Source organism: Protopterus annectens, chromosome 2.part2, assembly GCF_019279795.1.
Source record: "Protopterus annectens isolate FY-2018-M chromosome 2.part2, PAN1.0, whole genome shotgun sequence".
Classification (NCBI taxonomy): Eukaryota; Metazoa; Chordata; order Ceratodontiformes; family Protopteridae; genus Protopterus; species Protopterus annectens.
The window spans coordinates 610,069,781-610,092,753 of record NC_056730.1 but is presented as its reverse complement, the minus strand read 5'-3'; positions in this window follow the sequence as shown (position 1 = coordinate 610,092,753).

Genomic DNA, 22,973 nt, shown 5'->3' with positions numbered 1-22,973 from the left:
GCAAACACGTTAACCATTAGGCCACCCTCCCAACCCTCAGATACCAGTGATATTAAAATAAACAGTGCAAACAAAGAGTGATTATTGTTAAGCATATACAAACAATATAGACAATTGTTTTAGAAAATTGACTGCAGTGTTATGGCAGTTACATGGAGAAAGTGTTGTTTAGCAGGTGGGGACGTAATGCACAAGTTCTGCTAGGACACACAGTAGTCTATTAGTTAACCTCCCTTTCCAACATGTCTCTTGAATAATGTACCAGTAATCTGTTGCAGAAGAACTGCATGAATATTCCATACATGAGGCCTACTGACTACAAATGATAGCATGTTAGTGGAATGGTTATTAGTAGTTCCATGTGGCTGTACTGTCTGTCCAAATATGCCAGTATAGTAGCCTGCATATTGTACCCAGTCCATAGCTACGATGACCTAACATAACAATCCACTATAATACTGTGTATGTTATGGACTTACTTTGTAAGTGCAGCAGTTAACAAGATTGTATTTCAGGGCTGACTCTGTGTGATGCAAGCAGTACACAGCCAATACATGGATAGGTACAGGATGTGTGAGTTGGCTGGAATCACTTTTACTATCTGTATGTGAGTAGGAGTGAGGTGTTAGTCCCTAGATTCCTAGGTTGTCAGTGAATGTGCTATGGGTTGTCTCTAAACCAATGTCAGAGCATACCTGGCATGTCTATGTCTGCTTATAGGGACATCAGCAGGGGTTCCTACTCTGATTCCTCCTGTGACTTTGGCTGCAGTGACCGAGACACTGCTGGGGGGCTGTGTATCCCTTCCCTTTGCTGATCCTACTGCAGCTGTTTCTGCAGGATCAGATTGTGTAGCATAGCACATATTGTGAATATCTGTGCACATGTGGCAGGGGTATACTGCGAGGGTCCACCAGATATATCAAGGCATGTCATCAGAAGCCCAAACACACACTTTATGATGTTCCAAATTTGTATGTGTGCCTCATTATGGCAGTCTTCTGTGGGTGTGTGTGTGCATTTCTGATGGGTGTCATCATCCAGAGTTCCAGGGCATAGCTGGCATCCCCCAGTAAATGGCCCTGTGGAATGTCCCCCTGGCAAACATCTGGTACAGCTGTGATGTGTGCCAGATATGGGAATTGTGATAACTGCAAGGATGCCAGCACACACACTCATGATAATCCCCTGGGCATTGCACATGACTTGGCAGTTGGAGTGGTATCCCTTGTGGTTAATGAAGATTCTACTCTGCTCACCAGGTGATGTTTTGATGTGTACATGAGTGCAATCTATGGTACCCAGTACTTCAGGGTGGTGTGCTATATGGTACAAGTGTTGCACAGTGCTGACTCTCATCTCAGGGTCAAGGGGGAAGATACGTGCTCACTGGTATGTGGAAGCATAGCATCCAGAAACTGGTGGAGTATCCTAGATGCAGATGCCTGTGAGACCTCCATCATGTCCCCAGATGGTCTTTGGAAAGTACCTGTAGCTAGTATTCTAAGGGTTACACATACCTTAGTTTCCACTGGGATGGGTTCCTCTCTGTTAACTCTGGCTCTGAGTTGAGGGCTACAGAGCTCAGTGAGCTGTTGTAGTATGTTGCTGTCCACCCTGTAGTGCTCTACAATTTCCAGCTCATGTAGCTCCTAGTAGGTTAACCTGAGCCTGAACACTCTTCTCCTCCTCAGCCTAGGCCTATGGTCAACAGCACCAGCAGCATCGACTTCAGCCTCTAGCACATGCTGATGTAGAATAGCTGCAGCAGCCCGTAGCATTATTCAGTTTACAATTCCCAAGTCTGTACTCCACTGGTTCAGAGTACTGAGAGGAAATGAGAATGTAGGGTATATGCATACTTTATACAGTTGTGGTGCAGGTCCACCATGTGAGATTGGCTAATTTGGATGCATGTCAGCTGCTTAGAATATAATTAACATGAGTTAAAGTCCTAGTTATTTTCATGCCATGTAGCTTAGCATACAGAAGTAAATAATCTCAATTGAATATTTTCATTTTTAATTGATAGTTTTCTACATCACAACTATGCCTTGGGGGGGGGGGTCGGTTGCACAAACATGCTTAGCTATGCAGTACAAACATGTGCAGCTAGCACAAAATATGCTAAAAGTAAATATGACAACCCCCCCTGGTGTTATCCACATTCACTGGGAATGTCAACAGTGTGTAGGAGCCTACACGAAAGGGATCTGTGGACACAATTGCTCATTTAAGCAATTCAACAAATTCACCCCATTTGCATACATATTCTTGCTGACAGCCTGGAAACTATATGGATCATACCCATGTGTGCCAGGAAACAGCACAAATGCAGCATTATACAGACCCAATGCAAGTTCCTTCCGTACATTTCTGTGATACATTCATCAATTTTTTTGCATTAAGCGCATTTGCGCACTGCTGTGCAAAGCGCAAACAAGCAGAGATTTATCAAAGAAAAATTTATTATTGGTTATACATTTTCCCATGCATTTTTCCATATCCATAATGTATCTCTCCCCAATACTCCTTGTGATATACCCTTTTCAGGGGAGTTATGTCTTTATTTGTGGACATTTTCATCCCCTACTGTACGTGTAGACTCCCGTACATGAAAACTTTCCATGTACACTACAAACACACACATGGAGTCTACACATATGAATTTCTGGTTTTTGGATCACTTACGCTGCCTAAATGCATATAATTCACCAGCATATGCAGGAATTTCCATTACATGTATCTTTTCTTATTTGTGCGCATTTGTGTACAACTGAGCGAGGCTTACTGAATCTCAAATTGTTCTTGCTTGTGTACGCATCACTCTGTGATGCATACATGAAAAAAACAATTGTGTAGGATTTCTTGAGTTCCCCCCAAATTGTGTGATAAAAAAGGAAAACTGGAAAAAAACACAGTAAAATATAGAGAACTACTAGAACATGTTGATCAAGAGCTAATGTTTGAGCTGTTCAGGGAAGATGAATTTAGAGCAAAATATAAAGGTTAATATTTCTAGCTCAAGACAGTGGTCTATGTACATGATGGTTAACAAAATCCATAGAAAAGGCAGGAGATATAGAGAAACTTAGGATCTGCAGACTGCAACACTCTTATACCTGAAGGTTTGTATACTTGGCCACAACAGTGTGGCAAGGTGACTGTGTAAACATTACAATGTATAGGTATCTGTGAGTCATTGGCAACATGAACCATGAAAGATTACTGAAAATTAATAAGTAAGGATTATGTACAGTTGAGAAAGCAGAAGCAAGGAAACCAGATATTGTCAAAAGGTTGTATTGATAAAGGTTACCACAAATTGTAAGCTATGTGTACACTTTGTGTACACTTTCTGAGTTCAAGAGCAGCCCTGTCATAATTCACATCTGTTCACCCAGAAAGGTTACACTAAGTATACACATACTTTGTGATAACCTTTATGAATCCAGCCTTATAGTGTCTGAGTACTGAAATTGCTACAGTCACTTTAGTGCCTTATGAAATGAGAGACTACAAGCAGAAAGAAGCACAATATGGAATAAGGACACCCACATAGTGTCACTTGTTGTAGAAGCAATTTCCAAGCATATTTAAAGATCATACCAATATGTACAGCTAGATATAAGCTACAGAAATAGGTAATCCTGGGTATATTGCAGGTGCCAAGAAAAATACCCTCAGAAAACATTGAAGATTAAAACAAAACTGATTTCAAGAACTTTAATTATGCCTTTTCTTAGGAGAGAGGTCCATTCCTTTTGTGGTATTAATAAAACTAAATATTTGGAGAAATTAAAGAAAATGTTTGATAATAAAATAGCTACTCTTCCTGTAGTCAAGAATAGAGTCCAAGCTGCCTTCGGGTGTCAACAAGGAAGGCACATTTTCATGAGAGCAGAGGTATAACTAGCTTCAGCATATTTTAAGGCTGACCTATCAGTGACATCTTCACTTAAGAACATATACATTGTGACTATCATGGGCTCCAGAAATTGAACCCTAAGTGGTTTTGCAACAAAGGAGTAAATGGCAAAAGAACTAATACCCAGGAGCCACTTTGTGAATGCATACTAATAAGACCCAAAGTATTTGGGTAGTGGAGGAGAAAGTCTACAGTAGGTCCATAATCCTTCTAGCATGCCCCATAGCATCAAACACAGCAAAAAGATGAAGGGAAGACCAGTAATGAATATCCTCATTGCTTCATGACAACAAGTAGATCAGGTTTCAGTCAAGAAACTAAAAGATCATAAATCCAATGAAATCATAATTATAAGTTCTTATTGTTACATTGATTACATTGTATTGAAGGTAATTTTCCAGAAACCTACCAACAAGGAGAAGGTTGTTATACATGTTCAGGGCTAGCGATGGTTTCTTGAAAATGGGGGTAATTAAAACTCTTTCAAAATGGTTAGAAAAAAAATCCCTCAAACAAGATTGAACAAGTCCAGAAATAAATAGATCAAGTAGATGCAGACATGCTTAATCATCCTGATTAGACAAGGATCCAGCTTAGAAGTCAAAGGGCAGTTACCAGGAATTAATCCTATCATCTTACAATAGTCACATACTTAAGCTTTTACCTTTCAAAGTTTAGTAGCATTTGTGGACAAAACTCTGCTACTTACAAGCACTAATGAGAGTTCTACTTCTAATAGACTCTACCTGTATCAAATATAATAAAACTGAGTAACTGCCTAACACTATGGGACATACAATGTCTTCCAGTTGATAATATAGTATAGTATAGACTGAGCAGTCTACTTTCATAACAGAACGTCAGTTTGAAGCACAAGAATTTTCCCTAGATGACAACATTGTTTTGAAACAGGAGATTTCTTCTTGATGAATGAAATGATGTTTAAAGTTTATCCCTGAAGAGAACTGCCCATTTCCTATGCCACACCATACTTCAGCTTTCTCTTATTTCATTCCTGAACTCACACTCGTGCCATAGCTCATGAGCACAATTAGAAACAGTTATACACAGAAGTGTGCAGATGGACCAAGAGTACCAATGATCACACTATTATATGCAGTTACTGCTGCATCTGGATCATTTGCACTACATTCCTGCATGAGATTTTCAAGCACAATCATTAGATTGACACTGGTCATAGCACTCAGATTCATGTGCCTGTCCATCTCAGAATCCATTGACTCCTTAAGAGAGATATCTACACTGAAGTGTATAAGGCACTGGTCAGAGATGGTGACCAAGTCTGATCATACCTGGATGAAAAATCAAACTAATCAAGTGTCTTTTTTATTGTTGGCATAGATAATCTCCTAAACAACCCCACTGTGGCTTTCATAATAACTAAACCCTTTTGCAATAGCCATTGACTCACTGTCAGTCCAGCTATTAAAAATGCATAATCTTAGCATGTAAAGGAGTTTCAGCACTGCATTAATTAAATCAATATTGAAAGTGGGCAGATTACGATTTACTGTTTCAGGTTGGTCAGTCTTGGGAAAGAAAGGTGGTGATTGCTTGACTGGGAGTGCAATGGATTTACTGTTTCAGGTTGGTCAGTCTTGGGAAAGAAAGGTGGTGATTGCTTGACTGGGAGTGCAATGAGGTTCATCAATCAATCAGACGGATGGAACAGCCATAGCTAACCATTCAGTAACAAAATGATGCAACCATTAACAAGTACTGCTTAGTAGCTTTTGTGTGATATTATTACAATTGTATTCATATTTACATTTACACAGAAAATGTAATGAAGTATATAAATTCAGATTAAAAGAACTACTTCCTGGTCTCCCTGCTTTGACTACCACAGGCAAGTTTGCTGAGGAATGGAGAGCGTTTTTACAAGTACTGAATTTCTTCAGTCTTGCAGGGTTATTATGCTATGTGGCAATGGAATGCATGAATCTCTTCACATTAGCAGTTGTTGTTCAATAAGGCAAATGAAAAAATAATACTTCTGTTCCTCTCCTTCTTTTACTATGTACCTTTATAGGGTACATAGTTTAGTGTCACTCGTTATGTGGCTGACAACAGCTTGGATTCTTTAGCCACACACATTACAGCACTGATGGCATTAGCTACTGCAGGTCCTCATATGTCTTAATCTTCACAAATGATAAAAGCTCTTCTAGTCACCTGGTGGATGATATATAAGAGGAAATCTACAGTTTTTGTTTTGCTCCCCATGAAACTTTCAATGTTCAACCACTTTCAGAGCAGACTGAAAAAACAAGCTTGTCCTCCAATGCTCTTGGGCACATAGGGCACTGAATAATGTAAAAATGGCTACATGGTAGCAAGCAAATAGAGGCCAAAGTTGCAATTCAACAATGTTTCCATTAGAAATGAGATATCAGTTCCCCATAGCAACTAGGAGATAACGCTTTTATTTCTCTGATGGACCCACATTAATGTACAGGACCCTTTGCTAGACCATGGGCAAGTCCCACCAATAGGTTTGTGGTAATACGTAGGTTGCTTGGTGTTTCAAAGAATTTGGAAATACCCTATTCCAAGAGATTTCACTCCAAGGCAGCACTTGCAACCATAGTAAGTATCAACAATTGGCTTCACTAGAAGCAACCCTCCAGTGGAACCCTTCAGCTTGCCCTAGCTTGGCACCTACACAAAACTTCGACTGTTCACTATTTATAATAAACTGACAGCTGGAATGTCTGAGATACAAGAGGCAGATTCTCTACCAAAAGGTCCTTATCATAACAAGCAGGGGTTGGAATGTCATAGTTAGTATATATAGTTAGTGGGGGGCACAGCCCCCCACCTAGTTTGGTTTTACTAAAGAATATAAAACTAAAGGCAGAGAATATAACATCAATCTAAATGGGGGCTACACTCCCCACACCCCCCTAACTATATATACTAACTCCAGGATTGCAGTACTGTAGGGAAAATGGCATATTCTTTTTATTTGCCTTACAGTGCTCTAGACACTGCCAGTACTAATTGTCAGTCAAATGAACTTTCAGTCAAATGAAGGTAACCCATTTATGGATATATGTATGTATTTATTTGTCTATTTATGTCATCCAGGGTAGAACACTGATTTTACAGAACCATTTTTAGGTTTCTCAAGGGGTACAACATGTAAAATAAGCACTTCACATAGCAAAATACAATAAGATGTATAGTTAAAGCATAAGAATATACAATCTAGAATACTGGTTTGGAGTAAAACTTGTGTGATACAAAAGAACTGCTAATTGTAATATATACATTAAAGCACAATGCAGAAAACAGCAAAACTAAAGATGAGCAGCAAATGTCAACAATTGCTGTGCTTCAAAATAATTTTTGGAGGGTGCAAGTCCCTCTGCACATCCCAGTATGGAGTAGTTGTCCCCAAATCCCTACTTCTTATCTGTACTAACTCAGATCATCATACCTCAGAGACAAGGGAATACACTAATACATACCAATCCCTAACGTCTATGTGCAAGTTTTCATTTTTGCACATTCAATCTTGCCGTTCCAGGCACTCAATTATGAGTCTTAGAATATAAATTTATAACCACCTTCATCCTGTAGCCTTTTGATCTTTTTCTTTCCAATGTACTTTAAGAAATATCGCACCAGAAAAAGAATGGTAGATTTATTTTTAATCATTTGTGAAGTGGGTAAACTCACTAATTGTAAGCACCTTTCTTCATGCCAGCACAAAAGCACTTTCTGGATATGTCACATACTATTTCAAATGGAGAATAGAATCAAATCCAGGGTTATACTACAGGTGAATGATAACTAACAGACCAACTTCTGTGTTCCTAATTACAGTTCTCCAAAGTTACCTGTTTCCAACTACATCTTCAGTTGTATGGCTTGATAGTCAGATTGCAGTTCATACAGCTGCTATTTCACCCATGTATGGTGTTTGCTTCCTCTACAGCTGTATGATGATGTCGTTAGTGAATGTTAGTTAAAATGTAGGGGGGATGAAGTTTTCCAAAATGTTTGCTGAGGTTTGTATTCACTAAATTCAGTACAGGTGGTCTCAATCCGTTTGGACTGATGAATTCACATTTGGCCAGTTTGGGATCATTTTACTTGTACTGTACCCAAAAGTAAGTTGTAGCCTAACTATTTCTGCTGTCCCTCAAGAAACTGATAGTAAAGTAAAGATGGATTTTTGCTGGCCAAATGACAGAGCCCTAGTGTCCATTTTGGTATAGTATGTGAAAAATGCCATAACACTTCTGAACAACTTAACTTATGATGTTGATTTGCAGGTGATTGAGTCCACTTGGTTGTATCCTACATCCCAAATGGTTCCCTTGCCCCCTTCTGGACTCATGGTAATGCTTGTTTGTGGATCCAGAACAGTAGGGATTTTCTGCTTCAGGGATCTGCATCAACCATATTCCATTTCCAACTCAACCACCTGCGAATTGAGAGTATGATAGTAAACCTATACATACATGTATATGTATATGTATATATATATATATATATATATATATATATATATATATATATATATCAAGAGAGATAGAGAGAAATAAAGTGAGGGGGGGGAGTACATACTGATTTGAATGGAGCAATAGGGGAATATTAGTAATTCCAGTTGTATTCTAAAGAAAGTCATCATTGACCATGTAATTTATTAGTGCATGTCTTCTGACTTCTAATAACTTTTACAGTAATGCCACTTGTGTCATCCTCCACACAGTCAGTAAGATAATTTGCTCCAGCCCAAGTATGGCAGGAAAAAATGAAGAAATGCCATGCCTATGCGGATCTACTAACAGAAAATATTTCAGCACTGATGTAATACTTTTTATTGGATAAGCTTAGACTTTATAGTTACTGTAAGTGTATAGTAACAGGAGTCCTTCATAGACATTAATATGTTATTGATATTAGATACAGAGTCTTAGAGCAAGATTAATGGAGAAACAACAAACCTCATTGGGACCCTAGTGTTCCAAAAGATAAATTTATGAATTAGGATAGACAAGTAAAAAGAAAAATGTTTTACTGCTGCCACTATTTCCTTTCTGCTTACTAAATGCAGCTCTTAAAAGCTGCATTTAGTGAGTAGAAAAAAACATAACAGAAGAATACATGTAAGTGCTGCAATAGTAGTTACAAGGCATGTGTTTGTGTGTGTGTTTGTGTGGCTGTCTTTGCATACATGTGCACATCTTGTAATGGTTTGAACTGTCTGCTTCTGATAAACAATGAATGAAATACATTGCAGTGGCTATTATTTATGTGTTCATTCATTTAATCACAATCAGACATCTGAGTTGTACACAGTTCTTCAGTGAGGTAATTGCAATAGTTTACACTACATGTGCCCTGACATCAAGGAACTAATGTATATTATTGCAGATATTATTTTTGTATTTATTCTTTTGATCACAGTCAGACATCTGAGATATATGCAGTCACTAAAGCGGGCATAATTGGTGTACACATTTGTGTGTTTACGTGTGTGTGTGTGTGTGTGTGTGTGTGTGTGTGTGTGTGTGTGTGTGTGTGTGAGAGAGACTTTCTGCGTATAAGTGCATAAGAGTGTGACTGGGATTCAGAAGGGGTTACCACAAGTGATACGCCTTACTCTGAGTCAATGCCACATGATAAGCCATTTTGATTCAGAGACTGGACCACTGCATACATGTGCACATCTTGTAATGGTTTGAACTGTCTGCTTCTGATAAACAATGAATGAAATACATTGCAGTGGCTATTATTTATGTGTTCATTCATTTAATCACAATCAGACATCTGAGTTGTACACAGTTCTTCAGTGAGGTAATTGCAATAGTTTACACTGCATGTGCCCTGACATCAAGGAACTAATGTATATTATTGCAGATATTATTTTTGTATTTATTCTTTTGATCACAGTCAGACATCTGAGATATATGCAGTCACTAAAGCGGGCATAATTGGTGTACACATTTGTGTGTTTACGTGTGTGTGTGTGTGTGTGTGTGTGTGTGTGTGTGTGTGAGAGAGACTTTCTGCGTATAAGTGCATAAGAGTGTGACTGGGATTTAGAAGGGGTTACCACAAGTGATACGCCTTACTCTGAGTCAATGCCACATGATAAGCCATTTTGATTCAGAGACTGGACCACTGCAGTAATTTTTCATGGCTGGAAGAATCAATATGGTGGGCAGACCTTCTAGCCATGCTGCAAGATAATGAGGCATTCTGGGGAACAGCCATTTTTAATTAGCCATGTGTTGTGCCACAGAAATGCCTGTGGTAACCAATCTAATCTGCCAAGTGATTGCAGATATGAAAATTAATGTGGCCAAAATGTAGTGGTCATCCACTGTAATTAATGGGAGATGATTCATTGTAAGTAAGTTTATTGAAGCTTGGTGGAGAGGTTGTGGTGATGGGATATGTGAGTGTATATGTAAATATGTGGCAGTGTGTATGCATTTCTTCAATGATATGGATAGACTAGGATGATTCTGTGTGTGTGGGAGGGAGTGAATGGTTGAGAATGATCGTGAGTCCATTCAGTTGTGGCAGTTGTGATGTTGTTGGGTGTCTGTGTGTATGTGTGGGAATGTCTGTGAGTGTGTGGGTGCATGTGTGTGTCTGTGTGTGCGCATTTGTGTATGAATGTCTGAATCTGTGTGTATGAGTGTGTATGGAAAAGTGTCTGTGCCAGCATGGTGCATGGAGTGCCTGAGGTAGTTAAAACCACAAGCTGCTTTTCGCCCTGGTGGTAAAAGGTTGTGATTCGGAGATGTGCAAATAAGTTGTTAATAATGTCTTCCTCATGGCTGCTGATGCTAACTCTGAATTGCACTTTCTGCAGTCATGTAAATTCACCTACCTGAGATATGCACTTAAAGTAACTACAGACACATTTGTCTGAATTCAAGCCTGAGTCTGTGCCTATCCCTGTGTGTGTTTTGTGTGCGTCTGAGTTTCTGATGTGTGAGAGACTGTATGCCCTTGCTACTGCATGACTGTGTTTGCATATGTGTATGTGTATGTGTGTGGGGGTTGGGGGTGTGGGTGTAAGAAAAAAATATAGAAAATGTTTACCTCTTGGCTGCTTTTTTTTAAATCCCACATAAACAGTTTCATTATTGCTAGTTACCCAATCTTCTAGTGTTGCTTACATGGGACTATAGAAAGGATTGGATGTAATGGTATGTCTGAGCTGTGTTTATTTTAGGAAATGTTTGTTTTTTTTTTTTCTTTGAGAAACTATTGCAGTAGTTGGGCATAAGAAGGCATTGGAGATCATTGTTAGAGTTTTATGTGAAAGTGAAACTTTCCTAACAAGAAATCTGATCTGTTAACTGTAATAGTGCCACATGAAATGCATGTCAAGTTGATTATTATTTCTTTACATAAGCCCCCAAAAAGTCTAAACAGTCAGGGTTCTAACCAGGGGAAACAGTTCAATATAACAGAGGTTGATTTTTTTTAAAAAAAAGTGCTAGGCACATATGGTTCATATATGCAGATGATAGCACTCTTATGTCTGAAAATGGAGAAGAATTGAAGACCAGAGATAAAAGCAATGTAGAAAGCACAAAAGCTGCTTTATTGCTCAACATCAAACTAAAGCCGTGCCATCTAGCCCAATCCATTCTTTGTAAATAGATCAAGAAGAAGTGGAAGTAATAACAGGTTTAATTTTCATGGGCTCAAAGATTGTTGCAGATGGTGATTGCAGCCTTGAAATTAAAATATTTTTTGAAGGAAAGCTATTTCAAACCTGGATAAACTTTTAAAAGAGCAAATAAATCATGCTGTCAACAAAGTTTCAACTAGCCAAAGTTATGGTTTTCCTAATAATAACACATGGCTGTGCACCAGAAAAAATAAGGATATTTCCAAATTATTCGAAGGAAGGTGTGACAGTAAAATTAAAACTTAAAATATTTTGGCCACACTCATGAAGACAAGATTCACTAGAAAAGACAGTGATGGTGGGAAAGTTGAAATGTCTATTCCATTGAAAATTAACTGGACCAAATTGAAGAATTTCCTAAATGTGGCAGAAACAGGATGATTAAATGTGAGAGAGGTGTCCACAGAATTACCCAGATCTCTTACAACCTTGTCTGTCTGTGGAGGAGTATTATTCATAACATATATGGTGGGAGCAGTTTTTTTAATGAATGCATCTGTGCCGCACATTTTTTCATTTGGCTTAAGACCACTTTTGGCGTACCAGATGTACATATTCCAGCCCTTACTGGAGCTGCTTGGTATCAGAAAATTCAGTTAAGCACACTTCTTGGATATTGTCTGGGGTATGTACAAGAAAAAGAAATACAACAAACAGGATTAAGTGGACACACTGATCCCTTTGTGACTCCTCCACTAGTTACAATTTTACATTCAGAGAGGGTACCAGCAATATTAACAGTCTGGGATCTGTTGAATGCCCAGTTTGCAAATCAGTGGCGGGGGTTGCCATTGTTTGAGTAAATTTGCAATAAAACCACCATAGAGGATAGTGTTAAAACCTTTGGCAATTCAAGATAAGCAGCAGGCATGAAGTGACCACTGTCCACTGCTTTTGTAACATTTTCAAAGAAGTTTACAAGGTTCAGGAGACAGGACCTCCCTTTCACAAAACCAAACTGACTGGGGTCTAGATAGGCTAAGTTGCCTAAGTCCACCTAAATTAGTTTTGCTAAGATATTTTCCATGGCTTTACACATAAGGCTGGTGAGGTTGATGCCCTATAATTACTTGGATCTGTACAGGGGCCATCCTTGTCTAGGGACATTACCATGGCTGTTCATCAGGCATCTAAAATAAACCCTGTAGGTAAGCTGAGGTTGAACAGAGGATAGTGTATACTTAGCAACAATGAGAGTGCAGCCTGCTGTGCTCTTTGATCCAGTGGAGGTATTATTTTTAGCCTTTAACAGGGAGTCTAAGACTTGTCCCAATGTGATTTCAGTGGAAACTCAGGGGTAGTGGTAGCAATAATGTAGGTAGATAGGTAAACACAGAATTAAATTTAACTACTGATATATTTGCTGTATTCTAAGGTTCAAAGTGTGTGATATCATGGAAGAGCTCAATGCATTGTTGGGCATTATTGTTTCATTTCATCTGAAGAACTTAAGCTTGTACTTTTGCTTTACATTTTCTAATAGTGCTCTTAAGTTCCTTGCTGGCACATTTCAGTGTAGTCCTGGGGTAGAGGAATGGAGATTTTTTACATTTCATTATTACACAGTTTGTTGATTTGTGAGTTTCACTGGAGAGGTTTATTCCTGAATGTACTGTTATATTTAGGGTGAATGGATACTGTTTTTAGGAGTTGGTGCTAGGTCCTCTATCACTCAGTGCCAGTCCCTGATCTGGCACCTAACCTCTCAGGGTCATTTGGGGAACAGTCTAGATTTTATGCCTATGTGCTGTGGGTCCAGGTAGATGGTCTGAAATAGTCTTGACATTCTTTGAAATAGTAATATCTTATAAGTGGGGCTGAACAGTCACTCAGACAGGTATTTCTTACCTGACAAAAGCGATAGTGCATTCTAATTATTGGGTAAAACATCAGGGAACTTAACAGTTACTTTTATGTGTATATTCAGATTAGATCTAAGCTATGACTTTTTTGGCATTAGTTTTCAAGACTGTATTAGTCAATTATAGAAGCTTAATCCATGGCCACATAATAAAAAGGGAGGCAGGAATCAAATGACTGCTAGGATATTTTCTTTTGTTGTGTAGTATATCTTCAGTGAAAATAATTAAAGTATGCTATTTTATATATTCAAGAATGCTTTAGCATTATAGAGGCCATTGTTGTCTAATGCTCTTTAAAAATGGTTGCAGTTGTTTATTTTCATGTTTGTGTTCATAGGTATGTATTAAGCTAGTTGCCCTTCTTTCCCTAAGTGAGAATCAAATCCCGTACCTCTTGTCTAGGAGGTAAATACCTCAACTATTATGCTAACCCGACCCAAACGAATGCACATTTTATAGAGTAGGAAGGATAAATTTCCCATGGATGACAAATGAGTTAACATTTGAAAGCATCTGTCATGGCAAGGAATGGACTCATTGCATTAAAGCTAAGAACCCTTTCTCTTGGAATTCATGAAAAAATTATGCATTTGCTAAAACTCTCGGTGACCTGTTTAATAAAAACATGCATCAAATAGGGATATTAGAGCAAAGCTAAACATCCTTCCTACAACAGATCAATAGTACAATTTAGAACAGTAGGCTGATAGTGTTAAGATGTAGAAGGCAAACAGGTCCATAGATGGGAGACACCTAGTCTAGTTAAAGCCTTTAGCAATAATTGCAGGAAGAGATTCTTTTGACAAAACATAATTATTATACCTTAACATAATACAGCAATTTTGGATACTCCTATCCCTACCATCTTATCAAGCTACTGCTGATGTGCTAAGTAACTACTTTTCTAGACTGGCAATTATACTATCAGTGAATCCAATACTAGTATAAATCCCAGATTGTGTAGGAAGGACTAAGACTCCTCCATTCTACTTTTCCAACATTACAGTTCCTGTTGCTTAACATTGTCAGCATCTACTTAACCAAAATCTGAAGCCATGACTCTCCATCTGTGGACAATGACTTGACACATGTTCACCACAGTTATCCCTTACATTACTAATAAACAAAAACCTTAAATAGTGCATTATTCCAGCCCTGTGAAAAATGAGCATTCTTACCCTGATACCAAACTAAAAATAAACAGATCAAATGCTGAAAGGTACTGCCTTATTAGTCATCTTTACATGCTATGACCTTTTGAGGAATAAACTAGTCTGTCACATGCAAACAGACTCAGCATGTTGTCATGCAGCCATCATTGCTCATACCTACTCATAATAGTGAAACTGCTGTAGTTAAGGTTATAAGATACTGATTCATACATCAGTAAGGAGTGCATGTTCCTGGAGCTTAGAGAAGTATTTGACATTAAGCACTACTCCTCATTAGTTCACTCACTAGAGGAAGACAGAATTGACAGCAAAGACATCAGATGGTTTCCAAGCAACTTTCCAAAATGCACAAAATCTGCCATGCACAATGTAGCAAAAAACAAACAAAAAAAAAAAAAACAGGCCCTTATTAAATAATGTCATGAACACCCAAGGGTTCCATTAGATCTACTCTTAAATAGAATGTACATGCATATTAGGGATGCAACTCTAGTTCAATATAAAGCAAAATAAGCACTTTTTTATTTTACACAAAGCCTCAAACTACCAGGAATCCACTGCAGTAAACATCAACCATAATTTCAGCTGTCCACCCAGCTAGCTACAAACCAGGTGGCTGTTCATAAGAAGCAAACAGACCTAAAATATGCTTTTTGCAAAATATCAGGGGGAGCCAAGCTCATTAGTATAACCACAGGCTAAATCAAGCATCAATGGTCCTTTTGACAGGATATCTGTGCCAAAGTATGGTTGTCTTACTTTATGAAATCAACTGACTTTCAGGATCATATTCAAAATGATTCAAAGCATACTGACCTAGAAATAGAGCAATGTATAGAATTAAATGTTTTCCAACACCAGATGGTAATTACTGCTCAAGTAATGCTGCTACCAAACTTACTGCATGGAGCAGCAGCATTTTATAACCTACATAATACACACGTTTATATTTATCAAAAAGCATAATGTAATATGTAGCATAAAGAACAAAAGCAAAGGGCAAGTGGAATACATAGTTGCAGGAGATATCTCACATGAAGTCTCAATAACTGCAAGATGGCCCTTTCATTTGTAAAAAAAATGCAGTATTTTATATATAGAAGGTCCTGTCCATCTGTGCAAATGGAAATAGCATGGAGTACTGAACAAGCTCTCAGTAATTGCTAAGAGACCTTTTCTTCTGGAGAACTGCATTCTTTTATTCCAAAAAGATGCCGTTTATCTTTGCTGTCAGAAATAGTTAGAAGTTTATAAGGTCTCAGTAACTGCCATGATACCTATTCATCTGAGAAAATGCACTCCACTACATGAAGGAGGTTCCTTTCTCTTTGCAGTTAGGATTATTTTTATTTATTTAAAACATTTTTATTTAACATTTGTTTACCAGGAAAGTCTGATTTAGAACAAAGCCATTTTTCAGCGGAGGCCCAGGGAGAAACACTCCAGTTGCATATCTTTGTAACATGGAAGGAAACCCACATGACCACAGGAAGGACATGCAGACTCCACACAGAAGGCACCCCAGCTGAGAATTGAACCACGGAACCTCTTGCTATGATGTGACAATGCTACTGCTGCACCACTGCACTATCCTTAATTGGATTGATTGGACACACTGAACAAAATCTTAGTATCTGTCATGTGGCCTTTTCACTACAAAACTATATTCTTTATACCAAGATTGTCACACCCCTCTATGCAGTCAGGAATAGTTGGGAGTATTAAATACGGTTCTTGCATTTTTGTACTCATATTCAAGGACTTGTTATCTGTGTTGTAACATTTTCTTCTGAAGATTTGCCCTCTGTTACACCAAGAATGTCTCCTGCCTTTGTGCTGTCATAAATATTTTAGAGGAATGAGTACAGCCTGAATAACAGCTTGGTTTTTCATCTAAAGCACTGCTCTCTCTTATACTAAGAAAGTTCCTTCTTTCTATGCACTCTGGAATATTTCAGAGCACTAAATGTGGCCATACAAGCTGTTAGGTTGTCATTTCATTTTCAAAACTGATCTCCGTTAAATCAAGAATGTCCTCAACTTCTCTGTGATCAGTAATAGCTGGGAGCACTTTAAAGTATCAGTAATGATAGGTGGTCCTTTTACTGGAAGAAAAGCAAGTTTTGCATAATGGTTAAGGTGTTTATCTCACAGACACAAGCTATAAGATTTGATTCTCACCTTGAAAGGGAAATTGGATAGGTTTAAAATGCCCTGCAAGGGCATCTACCCTAGTATCTACCTATGAATCATAAAGATGTACGTCATTATAAAACATGGTTTCTTGTCTCTATGTATTTGAGAGCACTGAATGTGGTCCTAAAAATGCCAGGTGAGTCTTTCATGTACAAAATTCTGCTTCATTATACCAAGAAGGTTCCCTCCCTTTTTGTATATATAAATAATATGGAGCATGATAAGGTACAACTTCTAGGACATATTGATATTCCGTATTCATTTGGTAACCATTTAAAATGTTGGGGCCCAACTAGAACATGTTCAGAAACACAGAGATTGAATGGCAAAAAAAAACTTACATATACTAAGCCCACAATGACAATTTCTCTGAATATTCCCTTTTCTCCAAGGTATGGCGATGTAGCAGTCATACCTCTTAACTCTACAGATTTTTGCAGAATGTCCAGATTTTTGCCTTATATTTTTGGTCTGTCCCTCATAAAATTTTTGGTTTTCTGGCAAATCATTGAGGACTAAGATCACAAAATAATGACAGACATGAGATTCAGATTTCATATCCTTCAGAATATGCATGCTAAAGCAAAATATGTTATTCTATCAACTTTCTTATTCTGTAAAAGGAATATTTAAAATCTGTCCCTGATTTTGGGCCTTTGTCCCCCTATTATTTTTGGCTTTGTCCTGATTTCTTGAGCTAAGAGGTTGAGAGGTATGCTTCGAGTTGGTATGTTTTTGTTTGGGGGTGCGGGGGTGCAGAAAGGCCTTGCAAAAAAGGAAGTTTAAATCACAAATCAACTGTTCCAGATTCGCTTTTCTTCTGCAGTTTCAGACTTTTTTTCTGCTTGTCAACATGTGACATTTTGAGTGCCAACATTTCAATAAGGAACAGTATAATTCAAGAACACTGCCATTTTTTTTCATAATCCATCTGTGCGTTGTGCCATAATGACTTTATTTTCCAAGCTACTTGTTTTTGCTGGTGTATTTCCATTTCTGAACTCTACAAACAGTTTCTTCACTTCCACCCATTAAGTAGTCAGCCACAAGGTCTCCCTCTTACTCCAGAGTACTTTCAGGCAATGCTTACTCAATTAGGTATTGCAGGCCTCAGCCTAAGGATCGTGTCTGACTCATGGAGTTCCAAGGGATGTTTCACGTTGTTTACTGTTTGCAAATCCTAAAGGATAATCAGTTTGTTCAAATTCTCTTACAGTGAAGCAGCACACACTAAGCTCTCTCAAGTAACTTAAGGTCTAGTGTTATCTTATTCTTCATTTTAACATATTACATCAGGTGGCAGGGCCTTACCTGCACATGCAATTAACTGTGAAAGTTGTATTACAGGGCTGCACGTCATGGCGACTATTCTGGCATCCTATTGCTACTCCCCATTCCTCTGTTCTATATATCATTTTCGTGTGCTTTGTTCCCCAACACCCCATTCCCCCAGTTCTGTATCCACCACTGTCTCACATTATTCCATGCTCTGACTTTACTCGGCCTTTCTCACTGTATTTGAGTGCATTATGTAATATGTACTCTGTGAATATACTATGTTCTAATGTACAGCTGTGTGTTACTTGTATTAATTTAGTTTAAGACTGTCTGATAACATGTTTGCAATGTGTTCTGAAGTGACTGAAATTAGGCAAATTGTAATGCAAGGCTGTATCTTATGGTAGTCATTATATCTGTCTCATGACTCTTACATATTTTATGCTGGAACACTTACACGGGAAAATTTGCTCATACTATGGAAGTCTTCCGTTCTTTCCCAAAACTGTAAAATGACTTATCAGAGTATTTCTATTTATGACATCTCTAAATCTGCTAACACAGATTAAGGTTTATAACAACTGTGTACAGAGTTGCCCGCCTTATAGTAATTGTATTTTGGTCCTGCAGTCATTGTGGTTGACATTATTTCCCTATTTCCGTCCTTCCACAACTCCTTTTCCCATTTTTATAAATGGGGTCAGGCTGTCACTTCAACAGTGACAATCATCTAGAGCCAAGGTTCACTTTACTGGATGGGTAGCCCTGCTACAGCTGTTCTTCCATACCATACACTTCCACACACCTGAACAGTCACACCTATGGCTAATGTAGAGTGTCCAATCTCCCTACTGCATATCTTTGGAAAGTGAAAGGAAACCAGAGTAGCCAGAGAAAAAAACACACAAGTACAGAGTGGACATGCAGACTCCACAAAGAAGGCACCCCAACTGCGAATCGAACTGGAGACCTACTTACTATAAGGTGATAACACTAGCTACTGCACCAGTGTGCCACTCAAACCATTTTAGATCTTCCCTAAAAATAATTCTTGCCTAGCAAGAGTAACCCAGTCAACAAATATAAATAAATTGTCTTTGTTTTCATAAAACTTGTTTATGTTATGCCAGTTTATTTTGTCCTACTCAGACATTGTTTGGTTGGTTTGATTCCCATTTAGGACTTTGTTCCAGCAGCCCTCTTTCTTTCAAGTTTGGTCAAGCCTTCAGCTCTTGATGCACTCTTCCAGTGGCAGCTCAGTCCTGCTCAAGAGTGCATACAAGGCCTTCTCTGGTGGAATAGATTGATAAAGCCCTAATTACAAAACAGCCAACCCAGGTTCAGTTGGAGGCCTGGGTGACTGACAGAGTTGCAGGGAAAGGGATATGCATGCCCATCCAAGGTGGGAGGGTACTGCTGTCAGTGAAACCCTTTCAAGCTTTTCTGCTGCTCTAGGAGCAGTTCAGTTGCCCGCTAAGCAGCATTGCCTTATTGATCAACCTTAGGCTACACAAAATCTAAGTCCCTCTTCTAGTCTTGGCACTACCAGCACAGTCCTATAATTTAACCCATTCCTTTCCTTAATAAAACATATAGTAATAGCCTGCTATCATGGACGGGCAGTTTTCCATCATCTCTCTGGATAGCCTGATAGACATGGGCATCCTGAAACAATGTAGCAATTGTCTCATGTATACTGACAACCACTTACTCCCAAAACAAATAGTTTATGTGAGAGGTGCAGTTATATTATGAAATTGGAGGCAAGACTCTCACATAAGGACAAATTGAATACCAAACAGGTTGTCAGCACACACACACTTCCCACACCAAATAAGGACATGACACATAAACCTACATATTTGGAGGCAGTCACTATTAACTTATAAAAAGATCAGAAGCCTCCCAAACAGAAACCACTTACACACATAATGCAAAAAACAACCACAGCACATAACACATGCCAGTGTCTCAAAAAAAAATGAGCCCACAAGGCATAACACCACAAAACCTAATGTACTAGTCATAGATGACTTCATTGTGAGGCACACAGATGTTCACCTCACCAGGATAGATAAGAAGTGGGTTGCAATTAACTACCTGTCATGTGCCAGAATCTGTCAAGTCTCTCAAGCTCTCAAGTTACTCAACCACAAGTACTAGTATGACTCTGTCATAGTCCACGTAGAGTTTAATGACTTGAAATGAACCTCACTGGACTATATGAAGAGAGACATGACTGACCTCTCAGATTATGTCTCACAGGCAGGTATAAGCCTAGCCTTAAGCAGCATACAACCTTCTCCAAGGATGATGCCACAATACAAACAAAAAAAATGATTGACTTTAACAACTGGCTTAGCTTCTAGTGTCAGCCACGGAATTCATGATCAACAGGCCACCCTGCTTTAACAGAGATAGCCTGCACCTATCTCCTCTAGGCTTTCAGATACTGGAAGAGGCATTAGCCACCCCTATTGTGCCTTTTTTAATATAAAATAACCAACATCCAAACATAACAAAATCCTCAATAGAAAAACTCAAGGTACTGCTGCTTAATGCTAGAAGTCTAAACAAGAAACTACACTCCCTACAAGCATTCCTCACTTTGGAAGATGCTGACATGTGTGCAGTCACCAAGACATGGTTCAAAAGCACAGAAAGCACCCTGGCCGTACAGGGCTACAATGCCTTCCATACCTTCAGACTACAAACTGAATGTGAAAAAACACAATCCAAACAAAGTGGGGCTTCGATAAAGGCTGTCCCTCCCTGGTAAATGTGCAGAAATAACCTCACAGGTTTATCACAGTGGCTCCGAAATAAAGTTTATTTTTTATGGAAAACAAAGAACAAACAATGACTTTTAAAATCAAACAAAAAGGCAAAAAGGATTAAGCGCTTTCATCTCCTTATAGAGGACTTCATCAGAATCAAAAATGATTGACAACAACAGGTTTATAAATGGTATCCTTGCATCTTATTGGTTCTGGCTTAATTGAATCAGGAAACAGCAGTAAATCCAGAGTAGTGAAAACATGTCACATGGCTCCTGATATCAAGTTAAAATATAAAATGTAATATAAAAAGTATATAAAAATAAAAATGTATAAAAGTATAAATATGTATAAATATATATAAATATGTATAAAAGAACAAACTTGACATGTGGAAAACTGCTCTAGAAGGCCATCCATACATAAAATTCTAAGACAACGCAGCAGATAAAATTATTGTGTTAACCTTGAGTCTAACTTTACTTATTTATCCTTTTTGGCTTTGAAGCCTTCAGTTTTAGTGTGGGGAGGAGTGGGACATGATCATTCATTCCAGGGGATGTACAGGCATGAATCTGAAAACAAGCAAAGGAGGAGGAGGTGTATCCATCTTCATTAAGGATAAGTACACTTTGAGACAGGTCAAACAGTATGAATCTTTTGAGCTACTCCATGTCCAATTAACTATAGGCAGAGCCCCATACCACATCATAGCTATCTATGGGTACCCCACCATGAAGCAGGAAAAGAACACCACATACCTGGACTTTAGAGTCACTTGCCATACAGCTCAACACCTCACTCATGGATGATTTTAATTATCCTATCAGCTAGGAAACATACATGACCACAAAATTGTTGGCTTAAAGGTTCTTGGACTTTGTCAGTGCAAATGCTCAGGAACAGCTAGTCAGCGCACCCACAAGAAACTCAGATATCCTGGAAGTAGTACTCATTGACATGGGAGAGCATTGCACCTCTCCCGTGTCCTCCTTGGTAAGACTGGACCATAAATCAGTCTTGTTCGATGTAATTATAAGACCAGATACCCCATATAGCTAAAAAATGCTTACGATTTTTTTTAAAAACATATCACCTTCTACTAAGTAGTGGTATAAGAAGTTTCAAAGCCCACTCGAGCACAGATAACACTGACTGCTATGCAGAGGTGTACAGCAATGCCCTGTATAACCCCTTAAGCAGTTGTATAGAATTGGATGTACCTGTCTGGATTAAAAGCAGGTCTTGCTGAAAAAACAAGCCATATAAACAGGCTATACAACAAAGAAACTAATGTCCAAGAACAAGAGGGAACTGGCTCAACAGAGGAATACTTCTCTAGTTTAAACAAACATATTAGAGATCTTGTCACATCCTCCAAAGCTAATTATGAAGCAAAAATAGCCTCCTTAACTAAGGATAACCACAAGGAATTCTGTCTAAAAGGTAATACCCAGCTATGTTCTGAAATAGTTGTGGATGACACTACGCATACTCAACCGGAGGTAATAGCCAACCTGGTAGCTGACAGATTTGAAGCAAACTTCACCCCCTTGTCCCCTCCAGTCATGCTCCAAAGTACACATGCTGGCATTCCTCAGCCTATTACTTAAGATAGCAGGTCATCTGGGTGCTTTCCAAGGCCACAAAAATGTTATCAGTGGGACCATACACCATACCAGCTTGCCTTTTAAACAACTTAAAACATTACCTAGCAGACCCACTTGGATTTCAGTTTAACCACAGCCTGTGAACTGACTATGTTCCAATGGAATGGAGGACATCAACAGTAATCCCTCTACACAAAGGGGGACCATCAACCAACCCTGGGAATTATATGCCCATAAGGTTGACTAGCTTCATCTGCAAGGCCGTGGAAAGAATCATTATATACCTTATTAACAAGGACAAAGGTAATCTCCAAACTCTGGACTCAACCAATTTCAGATTCATTAAAGATAACTCATGCCTGTTAAATATGGTTGACTTCATAAAGAAAGTCACCAAGGCCCTAGATGAGGGAACATAGTGCATACCACCTGCCTTGAACTAGCCAAGGCATTTGACACA